This window comes from Myotis davidii, unplaced genomic scaffold (assembly GCF_000327345.1).
Source record: "Myotis davidii unplaced genomic scaffold, ASM32734v1 scaffold575, whole genome shotgun sequence".
Lineage (NCBI taxonomy): Eukaryota > Metazoa > Chordata > Mammalia > Chiroptera > Vespertilionidae > Myotis > Myotis davidii.
In genome coordinates, this window is record NW_006290306.1 from 1,486,243 (window position 1) to 1,495,821 (window position 9,579).

The window sequence follows — 9,579 nt, forward strand, 5'->3', positions numbered from 1 at the left end:
TAGACACTGTGAAGCTGGCTCTTCCCAACAGCCTGGGCTCTATTCTCTCTATTTCACAGATGAGGAAACTGAGGCTCAGAGATACTAGTTTGCCCAGGGCACCCAGCCAGGAAACAGTAAGCAAGGACTCATCCAGCTGCCTGCCCCCAAGCCACTGCTCCCTCCACTGCATGGCTTCCTCTCCGAGCTGAAGCCCTGGGAAGGGCCATGTCAAGTCATACAGGCAGCCCAGGGGTCCAGCAGCAGAATGTGGGAGATCCACAGAGAACCTCTCCCCCTCCAGTGCTACCTCTAACACACTCACCCCCTGCTGCTTCGCTGCAATTCCATTAAGAAACAAGGGAATAAATTAGCCCTGCTTAGCATATTGAGTGGCTGGGGTTCAAGAGACCGTCTGGATGGCTCACACAGCCCAATGCAGTCTGCCTGCCCTGCAGTAGCCAGGAGCTGGTGGCAGCAGTGGTAGGGGGGCCCTGGCCAGGCTGGGCCTGGTCTGACCTCCCACAATTGGCCTCAGCTCAGTGTCCAGAAACACTTGCTCCTGTTCCAACTTCATTTCCCTAATGGTGTTGCAGCTTGGCATCTGCTCTTACCCCCTGTGCCACACTTTGGCCAGTCCCAGAAAACTCCAAGGTCACTGTCAGTGATAGTGTCAGGCTGCCCATCCTCTCTCCCTCTCCTTGCCCCCCCCGCCCCCGACCCACCACCCAGTGCACTTTGAGGTGGAGGCTCTGTCCAGGGGGCAGTGGAGAGCAGCACAATGCAGTCCCCTGAATGCCCTACACTGGACTCTCACTGGCCCAGTGCGCCTTTGCTTCCATTTGCCCCACAGCGCTGAAGCACCCCCAGCAGGAAGGAAAGACGGGGGGGAAAGGGACAGACAGTAGTGTCAGAGGCCAGTTGGAGTCAGCCCTCTGCCCCAAGCACAACCACTGCATCCATCAGGACTAGGGCAAAGGATATGAACTCAACAGCCATGACCCAGGCTAAAGCCAGGCCCTAAGGGGAGAGACCTGGTAGCCAGGCCAAGCAGGCCCAGGCCTGGAAGGGAGCACAATAGCCTGAGACCCAGGCTGTGGCCTCTTTCCAGATACTTGGTTCATCCCCCCTGCACCCTTCAACCCCCCTCAGGCCCCCAAGATAGAAAGCCCTGTTCTCTTCCATGTCCCAAAGCCCCGTAGCAGCCGCAAGCACGCACCTCAGAGACCCCTGCTGAAGGGAGCAGGGCTGACCAAGGAAGGCCCCAGCTGTGCACTTTCAAAGTCATTGCTATGCTTGCTGGGGCCATGCCTCCCGGGCTGCTCCCCACTCGCTCGGCGAAGTGCACGGGGGATTCTAAGGCAGCCCAGTCCTGAGAGACACCAGACTTCTCGGCCAGTTTTTGGTTCATGGATTCCCTTTGCTGAACTCTCCTTAGAGTGCATGGACGTCTAGGACACTTCTGTCTAGTGCTCATTCCTTCCATCTCTCCTTCACTTCGGGTAAGTCTTAAGGCTCTCCCAGCCTTTCCTGGCTCCTTCCTTCCACTCGGGCATTTTCCCTAATAAAATCTCTACACATTTAATCCCATCCTGTTTCTCAGAGGATGCAGGCTAATACATTCACTCAATAACCATACCAACAGCAACAACACTTACCCCTTACTAAATGCTATTAATGTGCCCACACTGCTTTGAGTGCTTTTAGGGAAGCGAAGGATACCAAAGAACAGAGAAGTTATGTCATATGCTCAGCAATGCACAGCCCTGAAGTGGCAACGCCTGAATTGAACTTAGTTTAACCCCAAAGGCTACTAGTATAACTACTGCTCCACACTGCCTCCTCTGCAAGAGAGATGCCATCATCCCTGCCTCCTGCTTTTGGGAGGGAAGAATGAGGGTGGAAAAGGGACTTGAAACTCCTGAGGAGTAAGCAACACAGACTCCCAGAAAGAAACAGAGATAGTGTGTGAGAGAGATTTAAAGAAAGAACGAGGAGGAAATGAGACACAGAGGAGAGTCCCTTCTGGCCCCCAAAGGATCCTGATCCTACAAGCTTGAGCGCCTCCCTTCCCCAGGGCAGGACAGGCTGAGCTATTGGACCAAAGGAAGCAGAAGGAGAAGGGCAATGTGGCCCTAAAGCACTTTCTGACCCCACCCACTTCTTGCCATCCTTGGCCAACCACCCCCAACTCGCCCCCTCAGGCATGTGACTAGGGTGTGCCAGAGGTGCCAGCCAAGGAGCTCTGCAGCCAGGCTTCTCGCAGCACCAGGGCCCAGGAATCTTGATCCCTACCCACCCCCTCCATTCCCCATCCTCCAACCCTTCCAGGGCAGGGCAACAGACCTAGCCTGGTCTCAGGGTCCCAACAAAGCCAGGCCTGTCTCCTGCCCAACCTCCATGGAAGTGACGTCTGGGCTGGGCAGCAGGTGAAACTGAGCCAAGGGACATGGCAGAGAGCCAGCTGCACCTCCTCCAGGTGAGCTCTCGGCTTAACTCCTGGCCTGCCAGACCCCAGTTCTTAGGGATGCTGTTTAGGGGACGAAAGGGTTACTGGACATAAAGTCAGGGACACGGAAGGGGAACCAGCAGCCCGGGGGAACCCCTACACACACACACACACACACACACTCCCATCTGGTCTGGCCACGTGAGAAAGACCCATTAGCACAGTGGTTCTCAACCTTCTGGCCCTTTAAATAGAGTTCCTCATGTTGTGACCCAACCATAAAATTATTTTTGTTGCTACTTCATAACTGTAATGTTGCTACTGTTATGAATCGTAATGTAAATATCTGATATGCAGGATGGTCTTAGGCGACCCCTGTGAAAGGATCATTTGACCGCCAAAGGGGCCGCGACCCACAGGTTGAGAACCGCTGCATTAGCAGGCTCAAGTCACTCCACTCTCCCCATCATCCACCCTCCATCATGTGTCAGGGATAGTTTAAAATGCAGGCTCCCCCTATTGGTTGACCCTCCCAGGGGCTCTCTATGGACCACATAAGTCTGAAGTGCAAACTCTTTAGCTTGGCATTCAAGGCCTTTCCCATTCCCAGCTTCTGACAAGGCCTCTGCCCTCCCACCTTATGCATCTCCCTTAGGACACCACACACTTTGACTCCCTGGACCTGACTAAAATGGCCTTGCCTCCCCTCGGTGTCAGTGAACTCCTACTCACCTTGAAGGACCCAGTTCAAAATGTCAGCTCCTCCAGGAGGGCTTCCCAGATTGCTCCAGGCAGAACAATCCACTCCCTGCTCTAAAACCAAATGACAGCGTGTGCAGGCCTTTGTCTCAGGTTGGTGTGTTTGGGTGTCACACAGAGGGTGAGGGCTTACTGGACAAACCAAGTGTGTGTGCACAGTACATAGAGAGGATAGGTAGGTGAAAGGAAAGGTGATAGATATGAGGATGAAGGGCGGATGGGTAAAAGAAGATGGTGGATGGATGAACAGGTGGGTGGAAAGATAGATAGGCTGAGAGGTAAGCAGACAAATGAGAATTGAGAAGCTTCTACTGGGTGCAGAACCAACATGTCACACACCGGGGCCCACAGGACATCTGGGCTCTGGTTGCCAGAAGGCTCTGAGGATTGGGTCTAAGGACCCACCTGGCCATTCTTGACAACTGTGGTGTCAGCTGTGGCAGGAGTGTGGTGAACTGTGATTTGGTTGGGACACCCAGGAGTTTCCGGAAAGGAGGTGCTGGCAGAAAATGCCAAGAAGAGCTGAATAGAGGCAAAAGCTTGTGCTGAGGCCAGAAGACACCCCCACGGGCCTCCTTGTGACTGCCACACACTGCCAGCCCCAGCTGGTCAACAGGGTCTTATCTCCCTTCCCACTCTCTTCAAACCCTGAAAAAGGTCTTCTGTCAGTTGACCTCCTCCAACCCTGCAGACATTCCTATTTGACCTCCAACCATGTCTGAGTTTGACCCAGGGGTCTCATTGTAGCCCATCCCTATATCCCTGCCTCCCCACTGGATGCCCAGAAGGAGCTCGGGCCCAGGTGGAGGTCCAAGGCCAAGAGATGATCCTCATCTCTTGCCTGGCCTCCACCTGTGATCTCTCTCCTGCTCTGAGGTCCCTTCCTGCCCCACTCTCATCATCCATCCATTCATCCATTGGGCAACCCTGACTGAGCATCTAGATCAGCGGTTCTCAACCTGTGGGTCACGACCCCTTTGGGGGTCGAATGACCCTTTCACAGGGGTCACCTAAGACCATCGAAAAACACATATATAATTACATATTGTTTTAGTGCTTAATCACTATGCTTTAGTTATGTTCAATTTGTAACAATGAAAATACATCCTGCATATCAGATATTACGATTCATAACAGTAGCAAAATTACAGTTATGAAGTAGCAATGAAAATAATTTTATGGTTGGGGGTCACCACAACATTAGGAACTGTATTAAAGGGTCGTGGCATTAGGAAGGTTGAGAACCACTGATCTAGATGCTGCATGTCCATTGCTAACTAAGTTCCTGGGATACCAAGTTCACTAAAATTTTGCTGCATGTCCATTGCTAAGTTCCTGGGATACCAAGTTCACTAAAATTTGGCTCAGTCCTGAAATCACTGGCTCAAAGTCTTACTGGGAAGACAGACTTGTGAACAGATAGCACCGGAGGCACCCTAACACTCCCTTCTCCTTGGCCAGAAAGGAAGTCTAAAGCTGTGACCTCTCCATCCCCTCTCCCTAGGGTGGGCTGGAGAGCCAGCTTCCTGTTCTGGACTCTAGAGCTATTCAGGCTGGGAGACGGAGGAGCTGGCCAGAAGCACCAGGGTTGGGGTGTCTGAAGGGAAAGGAGTCAACTTAGGGATCAGTCTGCAAGGGGACCTGGAACCTCAGCATCACCTGGGTCCCCTTTGCTCCCCAACACTCAGCTTCTCAGCAGATGGCAGCCTCTGCTTCCCACTCACAGGTTGCTGCCCCTCCAGGGGCTGCCTTAGCTTGCCTGCCCTTGGCACCACACTTTGCCCTTGTGCCAGGGGCCCATGGCAAGTTCATACATCAAACAAGGAGGCAGTGCCTGGCTTCTTGCCTTTTAGGAAAGAAAGACTAGAGGGCATGGCCCTATCCCCAGCCTCACACCCTCCAATCAACCAAGGACCCAGTCCTGCCCCCAGAGAGTGGGTAAAGCTGAGAGAGGTGGTCAGCTGACCCCACTCACCCCCACTCCAACATGGTCTCTAGAGCTTCTTCCTCCTTTGCCTCCTACACTTGAGCTCCACATTAGGGGGGCGAGCAAGATGAGGAGAGTCACTACAAAAGGACTTATTAGGGTGTTAGAGATCCTCTCCCTTTCCTTCTCCAGGTTGTCTCTCAGCCCAAGATGCCTGGGGTACCCCCTGGAGAAAATGATGCCTCTGATTCTTGAGATGTTTGGGGTGAATCTACTCAATAGAAATGAGAACTCAGGGCCACCAGAGACATGCACGAAGATGTTCATAGCAGTGCTACCGCAAAAGCCTCAGACTAGAAAGAACCCAAATGCCTGTCAGTGGCAGAATTGACAAGTGAATTGTGTATCTTTACATGATGGACCACTATCCAGCAATAAGAAGGGATGATCTACCACCACACAATAATATGGACGGCATTCACAACCAGAATGTTGAGCAAAGGAAATCAGGCACAAAATAATACATACAATGTGCTCCACTTATAGGAAGTTCTATACAACAGGCAAATCTTTGCTGGTAGAAGTCAGAGGGGAATTAATGACTGGAAGAGGACAGGAAGGGGGCTTCTGGGTGTAGGCAATGCTCTATTTCTTGACAGAGCTCTGGGTACATTGGGTACATGGTTGTACTCAGTTTATGTACTTCCTGTGTTATGAAACACTTCAGTAAACTCATATGGAGGGATGCCTGATGAATCCTTATCAGCTACCATCTTGTAAGATGAGGGGAATCTTTTTTACCTCTCCCTCCCACCCCACCTCCAAGTCCTGTCCCTTCTCCCCCTAAATCAGTCTTGGCCTCCCTCCCTCCCCCCGAGCCCTCCTGCTGGCGCACCACCTCGCTAACTTGAACCATCATCATCGCTCACCACATGACTGTGACCACCTCCCCCGGGTCGCCCTGCTTTGCCTCTCACCCCTTCCAATCCGTACACATACCACATGGATGTCAGGGCTTAGGAGGAACCGGGAACTGCCAGAGGGAGCCTTTGTCAGATGCCATAAGAGCTCCCAACTCTTCTCCATCTCAGGACCTCCAAGCATGCTGTTCCCACTACTGAGGATGCTTGTCCTCACTAACTGCTACTTGCACTTGGGCTCCTTGCTGAAATGCCACTTCCTGCAGCTCCCAATCTAATTCCGATCCATTGGCATCTCCTATGACATCCTTTACTTCCCCTCCCTAGGACTGTTTCCAATAAGGTCGGCCTTTGTGCAATCACTTGTTGACAGTTTGTTCTTTCTTCCACTGGATTAACACCCCCTCTGAAGGCAAGCACAGGGCTGTCTGCTTTCCCGCTCTATCCTCAGCTCCTAGCTCAGTGCCTGGCTTAGAGCAGCCGCTCAAAAATGCTTGTTGACTCAGAGACTAGATCTTACTTGTTCCCACCACAAAAAAGAAAGAATAATGTGGCGTGATAAAATTATTAGCTAATACTACTGTGGTGATCATATTGCAATATATAACTGTGTCAAATCAACATGCCCTACACTTTAAACTTATACAATGTCACATATCAATTATCTCTCAATAAAATTAACATCTTAAAAATACATAAACTTACAATGAAATAAAGTCAGTTCAAAACTAAGGTAATAAATACCCAAAAACTCAAAACATAAATGCTTGTTGAATAAATGCATGGCCAGGTCCAGTCTTACAGGTAGCATTTGGATAAGGGAAAAGTTGCCACTGGAAACAGAACTCCCACATGTCCAGGGTCAGGTTGTGGTCCTGGTCTGTTACTTATTGTGTCACCTCAGGCCAGTCATTTCCCTCCTCTGGGCCTCAGTGTGCTCAACTGTGACATGCAGGGGTTGGAGGGATCTGGACCATGGGTAGGCTTAAGGGGATGTATGACATTGTGCGTGCGTGTGTGTGTGTGTGTGTGTGTGTGTGTGTACAGTGGCTGTGTATGTGTGAACATGTCCATGAGCATTTCCTGAGCAAGAACAGCCATAGCGTTCATCAGATTCTCAAATAGATCTGTGACCTCACAGGATTCACCAAGATCCTTTTTCAGCGCTGGGGAGTTTATGATTTATAGAAAGAACTAGAGAGAGGAAGGAATGCAACCACAGCAGAGGGCGTTAGATTAGACCCAGCACTTCCATCAGGGGTGTAGGAGCCACAACAAGCAGGCAGGGGAGGCTGCAGCACCTGCCTCCTGGGGATCTCCTAACTCAACCGGTCTCTGGGCTACTGGACAGAGGCCAGATGAACTGACCCCAGGGACTGGCTTTCGGAGAGAAAAGGTAGAAGCAGCCTAGAGTCTCCCGCCCTCTGCTCCCACCACCATCCAACAAGCACCCACTTGTACTGGGACACGGCAGAGAGTGAGGAGGCGAGGCTGGCACCTGGAGATGCCCTCCAGGCCCCTTGGCGCCCAGGTCAGAGAAGGTTTGGCGGGAATGCTTAGGAGGAATGCCAAGCCCCACCTTCCCTTCTCCTGAGGCTGGCAGGCTGGCATATGTTGCCAGAAGAGGGCTCAGTGTGTATGGCAATCATAGGACCAGGAGGAGGCCACCGGAGGGATGCAGAACCACACCTCCAGGCTCCGATCATCCAGAGCAGGGGCTCAGGGGCTTGGGAGCAAAGAGGAGGAGCAGGTCACAGATTCAGGACAGGCAGGAGTGGTGTGGGCAATGGGGCCTGAAAGCAGAGAGAGGGCAGTATGGTCTGTGCACAGGACAGTCTGCTTAGGGGGAAGACTGGGGACAGCATGCAGGAGGAGAGGGCAGTAGGGCCTGGCAGGGAGGGGCTGCCCAGAGGGGGGAGAAGACAGGAAAGGCTGGGAGTAGGGATAGGTGATTTGAGCACAGCCTGTGACCCCCAGGAGAGGAGCTTGGCCTGGGGAATGGGGATGGGAGGAGGGGAATGGTCTGTGGCAGGAATGGTGGCATGTTGATGGCAGGATGGCAGTGGGCGTGCCCTGGCTGGGAGCCCAGATGCCTGAGTAGCTTCTAAGCCCTGACTCCCAGGGGGGCTAAGCGCCCAAGAGATGTTTATCCTCCACAGTCCATAAGAACTTGGTAAAACACCTCCTCTAGTGAGATGGTCGCCTGGCTACTCTTTCCTGGGTCACTGAAGTGTCCTGAGAGTTGTAAGATGAATGGGAGGTGAAGGGGGGCTGGCAAAGAAGAGAGCAGCCAGCAACAGCCCCCACCTCTGGAGCCAGAGCCAGGGGGCAGTGGGCACAGGCTGGGGCTGGATGGAGGGTGTAATCCTGCAGATAAAGAAGGGAATGAGTCATGGGTGAGAGCCAGGCTCTCTCAAGAGGCAGCTCAGAAACCAGCTCATCTGAATGCAGACAGACACTCGTCCCCATCCTTGTCCCTATGACTGTCACACACCCACACACACGCCCCTCCCCCTCCGTCTCCCCTCTCCTTGATCACCCACCTCCAGTGCCCTGCTCCTTCCTCCATCTCAGCAGACAGCCTGTCCCTCAGCCCACCCGGCACCTCCCCTACAGCTGGCTGCATGGGAGTGGAAGAGGTAGGGAGACAGGGAATCTAGGAGACCCACCAACAGAGAAAGTACAGTCAAGAAAGGTCTGGGGCTCTAGCTGGTTTGGCTCAGTGGATAGAGTGTCAGCCTGCTGACCGTAAGGGTCCCGGATTCAATTCCAGTCAAGGGCACATGTCCCGGTTGTGGACTCGATCCGCGGTGTGGGGCGTGTAGGATTCAGCTGATCAATGATTCTCCCTCATCATTGATGTTTCCATCTCTCTCTCCCTCTTTCATCCTCTCTGAAATCAATAAAAATACATTTTTTAAAAAAGAAGAATGGTCTAAGATAGAGACAGATAAGGAAGAGGGGCTGTGAAATTACTTCCCCCTGAAAACTCGAGCCTCTAAGGAATAAGAGGAGCCTGGATGATCTCTGGAGGGGCCCGAAAGCCAGGGATTCTGCCACGCCACCTTCCCTGGCTGGACCCTCCGCCCCTTTGCCAGGACTGAGAAGCAGCAGTCTGGGAGGAGCAGCCAACACCCCCCAGCCAGCACCCCCAGGCCTCATCCTGCCCCTGGGCCCCAAGCTAGGCTCAGGCCTCCAGCCACTGCAAGGGCTCAGGCAACAGCTACATCCCAGGCGTGTCCCTCACCGTGGTCTGTCACCGTGGTGATGACCCGGCCAACGCTTAGGAAGGACAGAGAGTTCTGTTTATAAGTACAGCCTTATGCCTGGCACTGCGGAGTACAACCATGAATATGCCATAATTCGTGCCCTGAGGGGCATCCAGGCAAGCGGGGCAGAGGGATCACTTTGAGACATGTGTGTGCAAGCACACACACATACACAAGTACACACACACACACACACACACACACACCTGGCTTCACTGGCTGCCCCGGTGAAGGGGGAGAAGGGAGCTGGGATGTAGCCACAGGTACATTTTGAGT